The sequence below is a fragment of the Nicotiana tabacum genome, chromosome 7, assembly GCF_000715075.1.
Source record: "Nicotiana tabacum cultivar K326 chromosome 7, ASM71507v2, whole genome shotgun sequence".
Taxonomy (NCBI): domain Eukaryota; kingdom Viridiplantae; phylum Streptophyta; class Magnoliopsida; order Solanales; family Solanaceae; genus Nicotiana; species Nicotiana tabacum.
In genome coordinates, this window is record NC_134086.1 from 38894099 (window position 1) to 38915357 (window position 21259).

Consider the following 21259-nt stretch of genomic DNA (forward strand, 5'->3'; position numbering starts at 1 on the left):
TTAATCGATAATCAAAAAGTGGCGCAATCTATAATATTCTGGATAGTGTAGCGCATCAGGAATGACGTCACTCTCACGTGCGTCATCATTACACGGTTTCCCGAGGCAGAGACCGTCTGGCTTGTCGCTTCGATTTTGGTGCCACTAACAGCATTTTGCTTCGATTCTGGCGCCATCCAAACCTTATAAATAGATGGAGGTTTGGTTCTTTCAAGAACTTTCGAACATTTCCTTTCTAATGTGTGTTATCTTCTTTGGCCATCTCTTCATGTACCTTCAGCTCTACTTTCGTGATTTTTCTCTTCTCCTTCTACCGTTCTTCGTTTATCAATATATCTTCTGCCATCGAGATTCCTAAAACACATTGCTCTCTCGAAGAGGTTTCCGACGCCACCCCACTTTCTATAGCACCTCCCCCTAGTAGTGAGGATGTGGTGATAGAGGAAGGGGACAGCCTCCCGACCGTAGAGGAGATACTACCGAGAAACCCTATGGTTCGGAATGATTTCCTTAAAGAGCTTGTTCCATCTCCTGCTCCGGTGATTTCTGAGACCGAGCAGGCTCACATAAATGACCTCTGATCTACGTATAACATTCCCTCCCATGTTGAGATGGTTCTGGCTGGGAGGGACCTCATGGAAGTTTATAGGCCGGGGTATTGTGCTTTTTACAGATATCCCCTCGTAATAGGCCACTCATTCCCCCTTCTTCCATTAGCGGAGGAATTCTGTCATTTCTATGGGGTTTGCCTGGCACAGCTCTCCCCGTATACATACAGGATATTTCTAGTATTGACAAAGTATGCAGAGTTAGTGGGGTGCAAAATTGACCTTCGCCACCTCTTGCATTTGTTTTCCCCTAGTTTTCACAGGGGCACTATGATTCACTTGAGACATTGTGGGACCAAGGGGCTGGTGGTCGGAACAGATAATCGTGCGAGCCGCAAATTTTGGCATAAATACTTCTTCGTTAAACCGAACATCTTATGTCGAACCCCTCTAGATTCCCTAAGCGGTGGAATAACAATCGTAGGTATTGGTACTTGTTATCTACTTTTGTCCTTTCCGACTTAGTAATTATTTGTAACTTTCTTTTGCATCTGCAAGGCGTACACCCCGTCCCGTCGTCGGTATAGAGGACTGGGTGGCCCGTTTGCTGCCTTACGCAGTGGAGACTCGAGATTGGCCTTCTTTCATTAAATGATTTGGGGCGAAGGCTCCATCCGGTAAGTGTCATCTTCTGTTTTGACCTTTGGCTATTTGTCGTTGTTTATTGATACGGCCCTTCGTGGTGACAGGTCGTAGAGCTTCTAGGAAAAGGGACGCAGTCCCTACATTTCGCTAGGCCATCGCATCGGATGCAATTTACCTTGGAGGATCTGTCCGAGGGGGTCGTGCTCAGCCAGTACAGGTGAGAGACTCATCTCGAGATATGGTTGTAAGGGATGAGATCTCTTCTCGACTGGCCTATCATCTCGTGGATGAGTCCTCTAATGGGGATAAGTCTCTGTCGAGGAAAAAGAGGAGGGTAGACCTCGGGAAGGCCACTGCCAATGATGCTGGTAAGAGTGGAACTGGTGCGTCGGAGGCAGCACCTATGCCCGTTTTTATGGCAAATGCCATTTTGGTAGGGAGATGCCCCCAGACATAAGGAATATACCAAGGAGGGGGGTCTGTGCGTTCCGTCGAAGGTGGCGCATCATCCGCCATTGAAGGAAGGGTACACACCGGGGGCGACGGCTTGGGTTCGGACGTCGACCCAGGAGATGTACGAGAGTTCTTAGAGCATCACACTTATGTAGAGGTTAGAACAGAGGGTTCCGATCGGCAAATAGTCATTCCTAGGAACTACGACTTGTTGTCGAACTGCGATCAGGTGGCGTCGGTGTTTGCCCCTTTATGTGTTGCTCCTGAGAATGAAACACTTAAAGAGATGAGTGATGCAGAGTTGTCACGGAGCGTCTCCGGCATGGCTCTTCGGGTAAATGCTTCTCTTTTTCCTTTTGTCGTTGGATCTGTTTTGCATCCTTAGCCCATTCTTTTGTTTTGACTTTGTTTTTCATTTTGGTCCCTCATCATGGAGATCAAGCGTGAACGTCGGGAAAGGCGTAGGTCGACCATCTATGGGACGATGTCCTCCAAATATCAAGAATACAGCACCAAGCATCGTGCAATGGCTGACATCTTTACTCAGGATCGCAACTTTCAGTTGTTCCGCGATGGGCTTAAGCAAAGGGAGGATTAACTGGCACATAAGGTCAAAGAACTGAAAGAACAAGATGAGTACCTTATGAAGGCTATTGCCCGTTGTAGTGAACTCGAGGCAGCCCTTAAGGTCAGGGAAGATGAGCTCGAGCTGAGTAAGGGAGTGACGGCCGAAAATGCAGACCTCCAAGTAAAGGTGACTAATTTAACCACCGAGCTTGACAGGAAGGTGGCGGAGGTCGTCGACCTTAAGGGTGAGTTGAGTGCTAATGTTGATGGGTTGGCTCACGCCGAAAGGGATAGGGAAACTGTCGTTTCTGAGGCAGCAGCTCTGGAAGATGCCCTTCATGTTTGCAGGTTGGAGCGGGACAAGGAGGTGGAAGCATTTGCGCTTAAGGTAGTGAGATTGTCCGCGTTAAATGAACAGGTGGCTGCTTTGAAAACAGAGGACGTACGACGACAGTTGCATCCTTCTACATCTCATGCTTTGGTTGATCTTGTCGTGCCTCGACATTTGTATGAGCTGTGGGTTTATACTGAAGCCCAGCTTGTTGTGTATAAGTCTCTTTATACTAACGGGAGGGTGTCCGAGGCAGAGTTTCGGGACGTGCGTATTAAAGCGCGTGCCGCTTGAGAGGCGTGTGTTTACGACCCCATCACGCCTGGTGGAGACGATGTCGATTTCGACGATGCGGACAAACTTGCCTTCAATTCTTGGTACAACGAGGAATATGCTACAGGGGTGATGCGTCATAAGACTTGGCTGTATTTATTTTGCTTTGCCATTTTTGTGGGGGCGTTCTTGAGCCCTTTGTAAAAAAAAGCTTTTGTAATATAACATATGTAATGGAGCAATTACTTTTTATTGTGTACCTCTGAATTGTTTTCTTGCCGTGTTTATTTATTTAGCGATGTCATTTGTCATAGTCGTACTTATTTTGAGTTGTTGAAATGTTACCTATTACGTTTCGAGCGATATTTCACTAATGTTGAGCTTTTTCCTTTGGTAACGGCCTTAGTAGTGGGGTGTCATTTCCACTTAATTTTGAAATGTTAACTAGTCGTGGTTTGAATAGTATCGACCCCTTTCGTGACGATGGCCTCAGCTATGGGGTGTTATTTCGAATTAACGTCAAGATGTTAACCCGTCGTGGTTCGAATGGTATCAAAATCTTTTGTGGCGATGGCCTTAGCCATGGGGTGTTATTTCGACTTAATGTCGAAATGTTTACCCGTCGTGGTTCGAGTGGTATCAAACTCTTTCATGGTGATGGCCTTAGCCATGCGACGTTATTTCTACTTAACTCGAGATGTTAACCCGTCGTGGTTCGAATGGTATCAAAATCTTTCGTGGTGATGGCCTTAGCCATGGGGTGTTATTTCAACTTAATGTCGAAATGTTAACCCGTCGTGGTTCGAGTGGTATCAAACTCTTTCGTTGCGATGCCGTTAGCCATGGGTGGTTATTTCTACTTAATGTCGAAATGTTAATCCGTCGTGGTTCGAGGGGTGTCGAACTCTTTTCTTTGATAATGGCCTTGGCCATTGGGATGTTACTTTCAAGCTGGTGCTGAAGTAGTATCCCGTCGTGGTTCGAGTAGTGTCAAACTCTTTCGTGTCGATGGCCTTAACCATAGGGTGTTATTTCAACAATGTCGAAATGTTTAACCCATCGTGGTTCGAGTGGTATCGAACTCCTTTCTTTGATAATGGCCTTGGCCATTAGGATGTTACTTTCGAGCTGGTGCCGAAGTAGTATCCGTCGTAGTTTGAGTAATGTCGAACTCTTTCGTGTCGATGGCCTTAACCATGGGGTGTTATTTCGACAACGACAAAATGTTTAACACGTCGTGGTTCGAGTAGTTTCGAACTCTTCTATGGCGATGGCCTTAACCATGGGTTGTCGCGTGTGTCTGTTTCATTCATATATTGGAGATACTTATCAATTTCGTGCATTCATTGGAGCAATTTCATTCATGCGTTGGAGATACATGTCGGTTTTGTACATTTATTGGAGTATTATCCTCGTACTTAGTCCCATTCATTGCTTGGCCTGGAGATGTTATCGGCAGGCTGGGCGATGAATTATACTTTGAACATCGAGATGCCCCCCTCATCGCCTCATTAAAAACCTCCCCGAGAAAACCCGATTGGGACAAAACCTGGGTGAGGGAAAAAGAGTGCGACTTAGGTGGCGTCATTTTTCAAAAGAGGAAATATTTGAGGTGGGAGACATTCTAGTTGTTTTGTAGTAGTTTTACTTCTATTGTTTCCAACTGGAATGCTCATTTGCTTGCTGCTACTGTGATTTTATATGGCCTGTCCCAGTTTATTTCGTTTGGGTCTCTTGCTGCCTGTGTTTTGGCCTTGAGGACGTAGTCCCCGACTCTGAGTGGTCGTACTTTGGCCTTCTTGTTGTAGTACTTTTATGCTTGTTGTTTTTGGGCTATCATTCTTATGTGAGCCACGTCCCTTCGTTCTTCTACCTCGTCCAGGTCTTGTATTCTGTTTTCATCGTTTCTTGGCCCGCTCTCGTTGGAGTACCTTAGGCTGGGTTCTCCAACCTCAACGGGTATAACCACATCGGTACCGTAGACCAGTGAATACGGCATCTCGCTTGTGCTGGTTTTTGGCATTGTGTGGTAGGCCCATAACACCTCTGGTAGCAGTTCCGGCCATAGCCCTTTGGCGTCCTCGAGCTTTTTCTTTAATATATTCAATATTGTTTTGTTGGAGGATTCCACTTGACCATTGCCGGCGGGGTGATATGGCATGGAGAGTATCCTCTTGATGTGCCATTTTTAGAATAATTCAGTCGTCTTTTTCTGATGAACTGAGGTCCGTCGTCGCAACTGATTTCTTTGGGGATGCATAAGTGGCATATGATATTTTTCCAGATGAACGCGATGATTTCCTGTTCGCGTATTTGAGCGAACGCACCTGCTTCCACCCATTTGGAAAAGTAATCAGTTAAAACCAAAAGGAAGCGTATCTTACCTCGTCCTCTTAGGAGGGGTCTGACGATATCCATCCCCCATTTTATGAACGGCCATGGAGAAGTGACGAAGTGCAGGAGTTCACCCGCCTGGTGTATCATAGGGGCGTATTTCTGGCATTGCTCACATTTCTTGACGTAATCTGCGGCCTCTTTTTCATAGTGGGCCATTAATATCCTGCACGAATAAGACATCTGATGAGGCTTCAGTTGCATGTATGGACGTAGCAGTGACCCTCGTGTACCTCTTCGAGCACACACCTTGTTTGATTTGGTCCAAGGCATTTGGCTAAGGGATCGCCGAACGTCCTTTTTGAAAGGTTGTGGTTTATGAGGCTGTACCTAGCTGCTTGTATTCGAAGCTTTTTGGCTTCTTTTTTATCTTGTGGGAGTGTTCCCTCCTGCAAATATGATATGATGTAGTTGCACCAATCCCAAGTTAAATTTATAGAATGTACCTCGACTTGGTCTATTGGTGAGTGGAGGAGGGTGACCACGTTCTCCTTGGTGATATTTTTGGTTGCTGCTGCCAGCTTGGCGAGACCGTCCGCTTTGATGTTTTGTGCCCATGGTATTTGGTCGAATCGGCATTCGTCGAATTCTGGTAGCAGCTTGTGGATTTCGGTCTGGTATTTCTGTAGCCTCTGATCCTTGATCTGGAAAGTCCCAGTAACTTGGCTTACGACAAGTTGAGAGTCACAGCGTAGGATGACTCTTCGTGCACCATATTTGAGGGTCAATTTTAGTCCTGCAATTACGGCCTCATACTCGGCTTCATTGTTAGTCATTTTAGGGCACCGTATGGATTCGTGAATCACTTCGCCCATTGGGACTTCGAGTACGAGTTCCAATCCAGATCCTGACGCATTGGATGCGCCGTAGGTGTAGAGGACCCAGAGGTCGGGTCGCCCAGAAGAGGTGCGAAGCGCTTCTTGCTCAACCTCAGATAGTATTTCCGCAATGAAGTCAGTAACGAAGTCGGCAAGGACTTGTGATTTTATCGCAGTTCATGATTGATATGTTATATCGTGTACGCTCAATTCTATGGCCCATTTGGCCAATCTACCCGACAGCTCAGATTTGTGCAGGATGCTCCTGAGGGGAAAAGTCGTCACCACTTTTATGGGGTGACACTGAAAATATGGTCTGAGCTTTCGTGAAGCTACAACCAATGCCAGAACTATTTTTTCGAGGTGGGGATACCTCGTTTCGGCGTCAACTAAGGTTTTGTTGATATAGTAAATTGGAGATTGCGTACCTTTGCTTTCACGGACCAAAACCGCGCTTACCGCGACTTCGGAGACGGCTAGGTAGACAAGGAGGCATTCCCCTAGATCTGCCTTGGCGAGTAGCGGTGGTGAGGACAAGTAGATTTTTAGTTTTCTCAGGGCATCGACACACTTCGAATTCCACTAGAGCCAGTTGTCTTTCTTTAGCACACTGAAAAATATATGACACATGTGTGAAGACCGTGAGATGAACATTGACATAGCGGCTATCCGACCTGTCAGTTTTGTACCTGTTTTTTGTTGGTTAAAATTTTCGGTATTCCTTCGATGGCCTTAATCTGATCTGGGTTGACCTCGATGCCTCTTTGCGATACCATGAAATCGAGGTTACGCCAAGGTGCATTTTTCAGGGTTTAGTTTCATGTTGTACTGCCTTAATATGTCAAAGGCTTCCTTCAGATGATCGATATGATCTTCTTTCCTTTTTGACTTAACCAGCATATCGTCGATGTAGACTTCCATTATTTTGCTGAGTTGGTCTTTGAACATCTTGGTGACCAGTCTCTGATATGTCCCCCCTACATTTTTTAGTCCGAACGACATGACCTTATAGTAGTACGTTCCTTGGTGAGTGATGAAAGTGGTTTTCTCCTGGTCTTCTTCCTTCATGAGGATTTGGTTGTAACCCGAGTAGACATCTAAGAAGCTTAGAAACTCGTGTCCTGCTGTTGCGTCAATGAGTTGGTCGATGTATGGCAATGGAAAGGAGTCTTTTGGGCAGGCCTTGTTTAGGTCTGTGAAATCTACACACATATGCCACTTTTCGTTTTCTTCTTTACCATGACCACATGGGCGACCCACTAGGGATATTTTGACTCTCGGACGGAGCCATTTGCGAGCAACTTATCAACTTCTTCATTGACAGCTTCGTTAATTGCAGCGTTGAACTTCCCTTTTATTTGCCGCACTGGCAGGTAGAGGGGGTCAATATTCAGTTTGTGCGTGGCGATGTCTTTCGAGATACCTGGCATATCTGCATGGGAGAAGGCAAATAGATCGGCATTCTCAGTTAAGAATTTACTAAACTTACCTGGTTTCGAGAGGTTATGCCAGATATAAGCCTTTTTTGTGTTGTCATTGCCATCTAGTGGGATTGGATCGAGATCCTCTATTGTAGACTCGGATGCTTCCACGTTGTCGGATCCTTGATAACGTCTGTTTGTACGTGAAGTTTGGTTCCCGACGTTGTTGATTGCTATGCTTCCGCACTTGCCCTTTTTAGTTGTTGGATGTGGGCGCAATCCTGGGTGATGCGATAGCATTCTTGTGCAGTGCGTTGTTTGTCTCGGATGATGAATACACCCCATGGAGTTGTAAAGTTGATTACTTGATAGAGACTAGACGGTTGTCGCATGGCCTGTATCCATGGGCGCCTATGATACCGTTGTAGGCTGTGTCTTGATCCATGACATGAAACTTTATTTCCCCGGTGACTCCTCCGGCAAGGACGGGCAGCACTATCTCTCCGGAAGTCCGCTCGATTGCATTATTAAACCTGTTAGTGTTATGCAATGCGGTACTATTTTGTCTTCAAGTCTCATCTGTACGAGGACTCGAGGATGGATAATACACGCGCTGCTCCCGTCATCTACCATTATTATTTTTACATCAGTATCTACAATACGTAAAGTGGTAACAAGAGCATCGTAGTGAGGGAAAGACAAATCGTTGGTATCTGACTTATCGAAGACGATACTATCTTCGAGGTCATCATACCATTCATGAGTGATCGACCGTTTGAGTTTGTGTGTGGTGGTGAACTTCACATGATTGATTGTCGTGTCATCGCCCCTGCCGATGATCATTTGTATAGTGCGAGCGGGAGAAAGTGGTTTTGGGGGTCCCTAGGGTTGTTCACGTTCGCGGGCAAAGTTAGCTCGTCCTCGATCGCTCAGCAATTCTTTCAAGTGTCCCTGATTTAGCATTCTCGTTACCTCCTGCTGCAGTCCTATGCAATCTTCGGTTTTGTGACCCATTTCTTGGTGGAATTTGCAGAGAGCATTCGATTTCCGAGTGCTTGGGTTAGATTTCATCTTTTGCCGGCCATTGCACCTTGGTACTGAGTTTCTCTAGTGCGTACACTATTTCTGAAGGAGAGACACAAATATTGTGAGCAGATAGGAGCGGAGGCATACCTTTTTCATGTCGAAGTGGCGCTGCATGTCGAGGAGGAGCATCAGTGTGTTACGGAGGAGGCGGGATAGATGTCCTAACGTAAGGTTGATGCCTTTCTCGGCCGAGATGGGGTCCCAACTGATCTCTTCGACCGTCGTTGCGTCGATATTTCCTTGCCTCAGTTTGAACTGACATCAACCGTTGGATCAGACCGTTGAGGTCGTCCTCATCGGCTCTTACCTCGGCGCAATACGCGTTATGGATTTCTTCCCAAGTGGTTGGAGGGTATTTCATGAGCCTGCTTAACAATTTTTTGGTCGCTCTGGACCCGTTCCTGTTTAGTCCGTTCTGTAAGGCTGCTACTGCCATTCCCTCTAACACGTTTGACAAGCTCATTCTCACCATGTTGAACCAAGCTAAGAAGTCCCTGAGTCCCTCGCTATACATTTGCCTAACTGCAAATATGTCGTTTATTCTGGCTTCTACCTTTTTGGCTCCTGCATGGGCGGTAACAAACTTGTCTCCCATTTCTTCGAATGTTGCTATCGATCGTGCTGATAGTTTGGAGTACCAGGTCAGGGCTCCCCCTGTTAGGGTTTTGCCAAACTTTTTTAGTAGCACCGACGGTACCTGCTCTTTCAAAAGATCGTTAGCTTTTACGGTTGTGACGTAGTGGATGATATGATCTTCTGGATCGGTGGTACCGTCATATATTTTTAGGTATTGTGGCATTTTGAAGGTCTTTGGAGTGGCGTAGGGGGCCGCTTCTTCATTGTATGGTTGCTCGATGAATAGACCAACGTCGTGTTTTGGCAACAACTTCTGGGCGCCCGGTATTTTGTCAACCCTCTCTTGGTGCTCCTTCATCTGGTCAGGGAGTGCCTTGTTCTCATTTTCCATCTCCTCAATTTTCTTTAAGACGGCTGCAAACATGCCATTACCTGCGTCATCAGCAATATGAGTGTTACCTGTATGGGGGATATCTTGCTCATCAGCGATCGTCGTGACATCTACATGTGCAATATTTCTGTTGTCCCTTTGGGCGGGTTTATCAAGTATGTTGTTTAGAGTACTTGTTAGCCATTCTTCCAGTAGTCTTCTCACTGTCGGTGGTGTCTCTCCTGTTGTAGATGTGGAGGCTTCCTTCTCGCGCGAAGCAGTTACGCTTTCGTGCGGGGGAAGTGAAGCGTCTCCCCTGGGTGTGGTGTTCGGTGTCCCGTTTTTGTTATCTTCCTTGATGTCTTCGTTGATGGTGTTCAGGAGGTTGATTGTGAGACCTACTATTGCTTTTTGCCTTGCATCTCCTTTCTCTGCCATTGTTAGTTTGTGCAGAGCTAGGAGGAGGTGACTATCCCTTTCTATGATCTAGATGAAGCTGAAATCTAAACTGAAGAAATCCCCACAGACGGCGCCAAATTTGTTTGACCAAAAGATGTATAAAAAAAATTTGATCAAAACAACTAATAATAAGGATGAGGTCAATTTTAGTCAAGCGCAATAGAATCTAGATCAAATGATGGAATGAGTAAATAAGATGAAAGATATAATAAGTCTACTCAAATCCAATAAATGCTCATAAATGCGAAAATGTAAATGCATAAGTAGAATCGTCACAGATGCAATCGGTGTAAGGGAGAATAAGTGCGGGATGATTGGGGAATCTTAGGATCTTCTCTAATAAGCAAGACTGCTCTTTATTTCAATTTCCGATAATTCTTTTACAAACTGTTCTCCCCCTTTTTCTTTACTCACCCTTCCTATTTATAAGGGACAATCTCCCAAAAACCCCTAAAAAGTACAAGATAGAGCATATTTCATAAGCATATTCTTACTGTCTACCACTAAGTTTATACAGTTGTGGACTTTATGCGTTGACTGACCGCCCAGGGATTACCTTCCCCCATGACGACCATTAGGTGATACATCACGATAACCTTGTACCTCGTCCTACTCGGTAATGGTCGTGGTTGCCAAATTTGAACTCATACAATGGTCCCGAAAATTAAGAATGATTCTCATGTATTTAGTTATCAGAGAATTCAAAATTGATTTCCATTTAAAATATTACAAATCACAAATTTCGCAGTTAACACTTAAAAAGTGTTGGGAAAGCGCAGTATAACTTAACCGACTCTTTAAACGGCACTAATGTTATCCTTTTTTGTTTAACGAATACCTCATTTTTAAACCTCTTTCCAGTGGGGTCATCTGGCTTTTTTCCTTTTTCTTTTTCATATGTTTAGCAGCTCTTTGTATTCGCAGAGAATAATGCAGGTTTGATATATAAAAATAACTTAGAGTTAATATCCTAAAATCCCCCTAAACTATCATGTTCTTGTGAGTTTTTTACTTAAATTATTTGGTGTCTCAAAACCCCATGAATTGTATCGTCCTTCATATTAAAAATCTCTCACTCCACTCTTAGTGGTACGTGTAGTACACGCTCCTAATTATTTATAAAACGTGTCATGTAGCACTACACGTGGATATTCAACTCAGCCTAAACCCGCCTAAACTATCACTTTTTTTTCAGTTACCTACTTAAATTATTTGGTGTCTCCAAAACCCCCCTGAACTATATTCTCCTATATATTAAAACCTCATGTTTGAATTTTAAAGGTGCGTCTGTCTAACTATATTAATTTATGGTTTGTATAAAGTTTTTTATATAGTTTATTCATGATGTATTGCTCTCGGATTGATTAATTTTAGGAGGTTTGGACAAAATAATATTTAATGTATTCTGTTAATTTTAGGTTTAATTGTAATTGTGCTTTATGCTAAACTCCAATTGAATAAGTCCTTATTTATATTCACTTTGTAGCATAGTAAAAATATAAATAAAGGCATATAGTGTTGCATTTCTTAAAAATTATCTTATATTACATAAAATAAAATTTCGCAAATAAAAAATTAATTGGCCAACAATTACATTTTCTAATTCCAGATTACATAAAAAAGGTTCAAGATATTCAACTTTATTATCTACAAGGTATTGAGTTTAATAAGAAGATTTAAATTAGTATTCTTTCAATAATATGTGTAAGACATGAAAGAAGACTAAAACCAGAAAGAGAATAAATCATTTCAGAGGAAACAGAGAGGAAGAATTTTTTTAGAGGAAACTCATATAGAGAACTGAAGAAAAAAGGTTTAAAAATGAAGAAGAAGGTGAAAAATAAAGAAGAAAATTTTAAAAAAACAGGAAGAACGGTGAAAAAATGAAGAAGCTATAGAAAGGTGGATGTAACTGAAATAAGGAGAATATTTATTAAAAAAATAAATGAGAAAGAGGGTTAGACTAATTAGCCATTATTTTCAGTCATATGAGTCATTTTGATGGGTTTTTTCAGCTGTCACGCGCTCCCTAACAAGTGTTTACACACGTTATGCCAGGTCAGCGACAAAAAAGTTTTAATATGAAGGACAATATAGCTCAGGGGGGTTTTGGAGATACCGAATAGTTTAAGTAAGAAATTGACAAAAATATTATAATTTAAAGGGGTTTTAGGGTATTTACTCAATAACTTATTGTTGAAAAACCACACAAGATCTCCCCCGGTGAAGCAAGTAGTAATTTTGCCCGTTCTCTCTCCATTTCAATTTTCGTATCACGATTCCATTTTCAAAAATTAAATACAGGCTGTCAGAGTTTGCTGAAGAAAAGGTATTTTATTATTATTATTTTATTTTATTATATAGAAGAGAGAAGAGGAGGTCGACCAAGGGCATCATAGTCATTTCAAATATATTACTATTACTACATTGTTGCTCGTATACTAGGCTCAAAAGCTTGGATGTGTGTTCTTGGTACAGAAAAAACTTAACTAAGGTGGTCTGTAGCTAAGCTATTAATTAAATGCACTACTTGATTATTGTTATTAATACCAAGGCTATTAATGCATGCATTAGCATGATTAAAGACAAAATTATCCTTAAAATTTCTTAAAGCTAAAATAGAAGGCATTTTTGTAAACAACTAATTTTTTTAAAAATTATGCGATGCATTTTAGTTTTTAATACATCACGCCAAATAGTGTATAAAAAATAATGCTTGCATTACTAACATATGCATTACTAATACACCCTATTCAGCATTATTCTTATACACCCTACCAAACGACCCCTTAATATTTTTTCAATAAGTACATTTAACTAAAAAAAAATCTTTTTGGTAATTTTATAATTCAAACGTTCATTTGATTAAAGCTATAGTAACATACATTTATAGTATATAACAATTGTATTATCTCCTTAAGAAACATTATTTCATTTGTGTATTTATGGACTATTTCAGGTAAAGAAGATCTTTTAATAAATAAAAAATTGGCAATAATCTATGTAGATTTATATTCAGATGTTCTTATATTATTATGATTGATACCATTTTATGCAAGTGCTCATTAAATTGTAATTTCAATTGGAATAGTTTATAAAATTAGGAAAAAAAATACTTAGGAATAAAATATAATTTCAAGTCCCTTTTTTTATTATAGAATAGTGATGTTCAAATTGTATAATAAGGATTCCCTCTCTAAAACATGTCTGAGAATAATCTAAATTAAAAATTAAGACAATTAATTTAGAATTTGTTTTTCTTTTAAATTTTTTTATATATTAAGAAGCATGAGAAGTATCATTATGCATGATTATATTTCTCCCTCTATGATCGAATTTAGTTGGGTACTTCCTCTATTCAATAAGAATTTAATATTATATAAATTTCAAAATACATAAATATACAATTAACTAATTTTAAAAAGGCTCAATAAATAATTATGATGAAGAAAGTTGTATTACACTGCCTAAATAGTATGTCAATCAAATAAAAAGAAACTAGAATAAACTATAATGCTTCAATTTAAGTGTGACGACCCAAAGGGTCATCACCGGTTTTCTCTCTTTTTCTGTGCTTCCGAGGCCTTGAAAACCTTACCTTTAGTTGCCTCGATTTGCGTGCGTAGTCCGGGCGTGTAGCCGAAAAAAGCTTATGTGTTAAATTATGTGAAATTTGATAAATTGTGGCTTTAAAATGGTTAAAGTTGACTTTGGTCAACATTTTGGGTAAACGGACCCAGGCCCGTGATTGGACGGTCCCCGAGGGTCCGTAGAAAAATATGAGACTCGGGTGTATGACCGGAATCAAAATCCGAGGTCCCGAGCCCGAGAAATGAATTTTTAAAAGAAATTGTTTTCTGAAATTTAATATGAAAATTTGAAATAAAAATGAATTAGAAAGCATTGGTATCCGACCCTTATTTTGGTTCTGGCGCCCGGTACAGGTCTTATATGTGGTTTAAGCGCTTCCTGTAAAATTTGGTTGAAATCGGACGTCATTTGACGAGTTTCGGACCTAAAACTCTAAGTTTGAAAGTTTATGAAGTTTGATAAAAAAATGATGATTCTGAGGCTTGATTCATTGATTTTGATGTTATTTTGGCGATTTAATCGCATGGTTAAGTTCGTAGGATGTTGTTGAGTTAGTGTGTGTTTGGCTAGGAGCCCCGAGGGCTCGGGAGTGTTTCGGAAGTGTTTCAGAGTGGTTTTGGCCTTAGAAAAGTTGCAGAAGTTTCAGTTCTGGTGTTCTGGTATCTAGTTCTATGCGATCGCATAGGTAGCATTGCGATCGCATAGAGTAATCCTTCAGGTGCCCCACATTTGTTCTATGCGATCGCACAGATTCATCTGCGATCGCATAGCTTAGCCAGATCCTTCAATGCGAACGCAACCTTTAATCCGCGTTCGCGTTTCATTAAGTCCAAACCTGGAATGCACAGCCTTTTCTTCTATGCGTTCGCATCAGCCCTTCCGCGATTGCAATGACCAGCTTCCCCTTACCCTATGCGATCGCATTACCTTCTTCGCGATCGCATAGGGCATTTTTGCCCAACGATTTTTAAATACCCAAAACAGAACAGTGACGAGGTTTAGTCCATATTTCATACGAGTTCTTCTTCTCCACAGCTCTTGAGCGAATTTTTGAGCACTTCTTCATCAAAGTCTTTTGGGTAAGTAATTTCCCATCTATTTCCTTCACTCTTCTTCATTAGTTACTGAAATTCTAAACCTAAATCATGAAATCAAAGTAGAAATTAGGGCTTTTGGGTAGAGTTAGATTTTTGGGAATTTTGAGTGATTCAACCTCAATTCGGGGTCGGATCTTAAAATAAATTATATATCTGAACTCGTGAGGTTATGGGTAATCGGGTTTTGGTCCGAGCCTCGTGTTTGGACCATGTGGGCCCGGGGTCGAATTTTGGTATTTTTGGAAGAATGCTAGGAACTTCATATCTAAGCTATGGGATTTTGTTATCGAGTCTTTATTGATATTATTGAATTAATTATGCCTAGATAATCATTGTTTCGGAGTCGGATTATAAAGGAAATGCGGTATTTGAGGGTTGATTGCTACTCTTTGGACCGAGGTAAGTGTTTGTTCTAACTTTGGCTTGAGAGAATAGGATTAGAGTGTTGTTTTCTATTTGCTAATTGTTGAGTACGGTGTATAGGCATGGTGACGAGTATCTATACACCAGAGTCTAGCATGACCGTGAGTCTTATTTGTGTTTATTCGGATTTTGTGATACTTCTTCCTTGTTAAATTGATAAATTTCATATAATGTGAAGAGTTTGAGGAAGAATTATGATTTGTACATTCTTGGAACATTGGCTCGAGTATATCATAAAGCGTGAAAGTATATGAAATGATTGAACCCCTTTGGAGCGTTGGCTCCGGTGGTAAAGTGAGATAAGAGGTAAAAGTGAAAGAAAGAGAAAGAATTATTGAATTGCTCCCTTGCCGGGATGCTTGTTGCTTTGTTGACTATCTCCCTTGCCGGGATGCTGAGATTATTGATATTGTTCCCTTGCCGGGTTTTTAACTGCTTAATTGTGCTCCCTTGCCGGGAGTTAGCTGTTTATTTGTATTCCCTTGCCGGGATTTCTATCATTATTTGTCTACTCCCTTGCCCCTTGTTTGTGATTGTTGCTTGGGTGAGGAAGAGTGATAAAGCACGAAGGGTGATGTCGTGCATTGTTTACTATTGTGAGGAAAGAGTGTAAAGCACGAAGGGTGATGTCGTGCCGCACGATGTACCATTCCGTGCCGATTTTATTGATTATATAGTGAGGAAAGAGAGTAAAAGCACGAAGGGCGATGCCATGCATATTTCATTTATATGATTGCTTTGGTGAGGACGAGAGCGTAAAGCACGAAGGGTGATGTCGTGTATTTGTTGCTTTCTGATTCCTTGTTGATATCCGAGTTATGTTGTTTCTTTCATTACTTGTTCTATAGATTTTCTTACCTTATTTGCCTTGTGATTGTTATTTGGGTGAGGAAGAGCGTAAAGCACGAAGGGTGATGCCGTGTATTATTTTGGTGAGGACGAGAGTAAAAGCACGAAGGGTGATGCCGTGCAAATTGTTGACTTTTGATTCTTGTTGACATTTTGGCTTTGTTACTTCTTTCTGTTATTGAGGATTTCTATTTGAAACTGTTAGCTCCCCATAGCATGCTCCCCCCTCTTAGCTGTTTAAATTCTGTACATTTCCTTTTATTGCATATATCTGCACAGGTTATTTTTGGTAGGTCCTGTCTAGCCTCGTCACTACTTCGCCGGGATTAGGCCAGGCACTTACCAGCACATGGGGTCGGTTGTGCTGATGCTACACTCTGTGCATCTTTTTGCATAGATCCAGGAGCAGCTTTTGGACCTCAGCAGTAGGATTTGATCGGGAGCTGACTTCAGTCCAGAGACACCGAGGTAGCCTTGCTGACGTCCGCAGGCCCGGAGTCTCTCTCTCTTTATTCTGTTTGTTATCTTTTGTACCGAAACAAACAGTTTATAATTTTCTTTCAGACGATTTTATTTAGTAAATCTTAGAAGTTCGTGAGCATTGTGACACCAAATCTTGGGTAGAGGATTATGTTAAACATTCCGCATTTCTATTCAGTTTTTATATAAGTTAAGACTTCCGCTTGAAATTTTTAATATGTTGCCTTTATTACATGTTGATAGTTATGGAAAAGAATGTGTGTTAAACGGAAGGTAATTTAAGTTGGCTTGCCTAGCTCCTATTAGTAGGCGCCATCACGACCCCGAGGGTGGAAAATTCGGATCATGACATTACGGTCAATTCAATTAGTATTTAGAGTGATCGAAAGAATAATTTATTTTTAATAAATTATTCAAATATGTCATTAAACTATAATAGAAATATAAATTTTCTAGTTAAAAATTCTTACTAATTAAAAATCGATTACTATGTCAAAGAACCAAAATAACACCTTTTCGTCAACTATTTGGGAATAAAATTAATATATTTTATTATTAAAATTTTGATTACTATAAAAAGAAAAAGTAATATATTAACACAACTGAAAATACTAAAGAGTAAAACTATATATTTTTCAATTTAAACAATGAGAAAATACATCATGACTTATTTTTCAACTAACTTTTAATCATTATTTTATTGTCAATTTTAAATTTGGTGGTGCAGAACTTTTTTTAAAAATAAAAAAGTGTAGAACCTATATAGAGACACTCTAAATTGTACTTAAAGTATTGTATAATCTTATATAATAAAGTGTCTGACTTCGACAGGTAATTATGGTTCTATACGTTATTACACAAAAATCTATTTTCTTTCTTCTTGCCTAAAGGCATACAAAGTGTGTAATAACAATAAACCAAAACATATTAAAAGAAAATAAGGAGAGAAAAAAAAGCAATAATTGAGCCCGTGCATCGCACGGGTACATCATCTAGTTTTAAGAGAAGTATCCAATATTTTATTCAATCAGCTGTGTACGACTCGAGAATAGAATATACAACTTCAAATTCTTGTAGGAATTTAAAAACTACTTTAAAATAGACAAAAGTGTTATAAAATAAAGACTATAAAGTAAAGACAAGTATAGAGAGAAACTGATATATTATTCGAATTCAAACTGATGTACATAATGAACTGAAATCTCTTCTATTTATAGAAGAAAGGAAGCTATTGTGTAAGCTGCTACTATACCAGATATGGATAATCTTATACTGAGAGCAATGTTTATCCATAACGGAGTACTGAAAGGATAAGCCTATTATACCCGATATGGATAATCTTCTACCGGGGATAATGTTTATTCATAACTGGGTACTGAAAGGATAAGCTTATTATACCCGGTATGGATAATCTTCTACCGGGGGTAATGTTTATCCATAACTGGGTACTGAAAGGATAAGCTTATTATACCCGGTATGGATAATCTTCTACCGGGGGTAATGTTTATCCATAACCGGGTATCGAAGTGATAAGCTTCTTCAGGAAGCTTATTTCCAATAGAGTACTTAAATAGATAAACATATTTACGGTGGAGTCCCATATGGATAAGCTTCTTCAGGAAGCTTATTTACAACGGAGTACTAAATGAACATCCATAATATAATATATTTATAACACTTCCCCTTGGATGTTCATTAAAAGATAATGTGCCTCATTAAAACCTTACTAGGAAAAACCACGTGGGAAAAAATCCTAGTGAAGGAAAAAGAGTACACATATTTAGTAATACGCATTGTTGGCTGCCTCATTAAAAACCTTATAAGGAAAACCCTGTGGGAAAAACCTTAGTAAGGGAAAAAAAGTACAGCGCGCATTTTACTCCCCCTGAAGAAAACCTTATTTCAAATATTTGAATCTCCGCGTTCCAATCTTGTATACCATATTCTCAAAAATTGATGTTGGTAAAGACAATCTGTTGGATTGTCACTTGAACTAATTTGATGCACACCAATGTCACAATTTTTCTGAAGATCATGTATGTAGAATAATTCTGGTGAAATGTTCTTCGTTCTATCTCCTTTTATAAATCCTCCCTTTAATAGTGCTATGCATGAAACATTATCTCTGTATAATATTGTGGGTCTTTTATCACATTCCAACCCACATGTTTCTCGAATGAATCACTGATCTCAATCATATGCACTCCCTGCTTGCCGGTTTGAAAGTGAGCTTTATGGGTATCAGATAAATAACCTGCATCTGCATTACCAATACGATTTACACCACTTTTGTTAGCATTAGCAAGATAAATAAGTGCACCATCTACACCGAGATAGAGTATTTCAGGACCAAGGAGCTCCTCATCCTCTTCTAGAGGTTGGAACGGATCCTTATTCACTTCAAGTGATTGAATATTCATTGGTGTACTTAATGGGTACACTTTGTCCATGTAAAAGTATTTTTAAGACCCTCTTGGAGCTCTTCCGGAGTTCCAATAAGATTTATGTCACCAACATAAACAGCAAGTGTAACAAATTTTGATGACATTTTCTTTATAAAAATACATGGACAAATAACATAATTTATGTAACTTTCTTTCAGCAAATATTTACTGAGGCGATTATATCACACGCGCACAGATTGATTTAAACCGTACAAAGATCTTTATAATTTGATCGAGTACATTTCTCAAGACTTTGAATTATATGCTTCGGGCATTTTCAATCCTTCAAGGATCTTCATATAGATTTAGCCAAATAAGTCATATAGGTTAAGACTTGTATCTAAATGGTATGACATCTTCAAGTGTCTGGACTGCTAGTCCGATCCTCACAATCTTTTACAATATTGTGCACTATATTGTATTAAATATATCGTCGACGATTATTTTGTGTCAGTTCCGAAGCGACATAACTTGTGGAAATCTCATCACTTTTTCGAGAGTTTCATGAAATGTTATGTCGTGGGCTCTTCTAGAGCTTATTTCATCCTCATTATGATCATTTTGATCATTAGCTCCTACCATTTTTCAAGGATTGTTACCTTTGGAACCGATTGGTCTACCATGCTTCATGCGTACAGTAAACTCTATCCTTCAGGGACTTTAATTTTAATAGGAGCATTTGCAGCTGAAATATGATATTTAATTTTGGATCAGCAAATGCTTCTGGCATTCGACTTGAATTATCTTCTAAGTGAGGATCATGATAATTCGATTCATATTTTTCAACTGTTTATTCCATCCCCCAAATGTTAGAAAAACTAACATATATCCCCAATCATCTTTGGGAAACATATCTTTGTGTATTATGGTAGAGAAATTAATCATATACCACGCAACAAAAGATAGTAAAAATATTTGGTTTCTGATCCTAAACCAATTGTGAAGGGAGGACTTATCATATATTGTTGATATGATGCATACAAGTGCTGCTATATGCAATTTAGAAAATCTTAGTCCAACACATGAAGCTTTGTTCTCATAAGCGATGATTTAGCCATTAATAGGAGGTATTCAATGCTAAACCAGCTTGGATATAAACCAGCATTATCAAGATTAACTGTCTTGATTTCATAATCTGAAAATTATGCTCTTAATCGAGAAAAGCAATTCCAAATGCCAAACTGCAGGTTGACAATAATTACACATGTAATCATCTCATATATGCACCTATAAGTGGTTCACATGATAGGTGAATGGGCCTATATTCACCTTTTATATATTTCAGAATCAGGGGTCTTAGTCCCAACTTTAGCTGGTATAATCAATTCCTTATGAGAACAAGCAACACATGAGAATTCCTGAAGAATCTTCTAGTTCTTTAGTATATGCTTATCTGAATTCTCAAATAGCTCATTTAAAAATGGCAAATGAAAACTTCAAGTTTATCATGTCATGTGTTATATCTTAGTAAACTTCTGGTTTACTATGGCATAAACTTTTGCTTTAGTAAACTTCTGGTTTACTGTGATACATGATATAGTACAAATTAAAGAATAAGGCGGGTAACTTCTCACATACATATTATTTTACCCCCTATGATTGTGGAAACATGAAGATTATCAATCTTCCAATCATTTGTAGTCTCAATATGATAGCCATCTATATTAGTAAACTTCAGGTTTACTACAACATATGTTTTGACCATAATCATATAATATGAATGACATATTTGTATATAAGCTCTCCGAGAGCCTTCATTTATTATCCACAATCTAATATTTATCTGGCACTACTGGTGTCATGTATTCTTTAGGCAAACATTTAGCTCTTCAGGAGTTGTTGATACATTTTGTACTATCAAATATTGCTCAGACACTGCTGGTGTCATGAGAGAAAATCACAATCAAATAAACAATATAAAACAATTGTTTAAGCACACGAAAACTACTCTTCATAATATTTTTCCACTTCATGAGGCAATTTCAATTGTGTTACTTCTTCAGGAGCAAATTTAAAATACGAAATATTGAGTATATATTCTCTCAATTATATTAACTCTTCTGGAGGTGAATTGTAATGTATTCACATCAAGAGCGCGTTCATATTTACCCGACTTATTAGTATTGTCACATTCACTTCAGGGAATGGATTAATATTATCAAAAGTTCTCATCCTTCAGGAAATCGAACATAATTATCTGAATGCGCATTAATCACATCAAATTGTGATGCCTCAACCTCTTTTAAAATATTTACTACTTCAGGAGCAAATCGAGGTGTGCATTTAATATAGAGAATATTTATATAGCTTATCTTCAATTGTAACCATAGAAAGCCTAAATTATCACTTCTGGTGATCATAGGCGTATACCACTTCTGGTAGTTAACAAAATATAATTACAATGAGATATACGAAATATAACCACTTCTTGTGA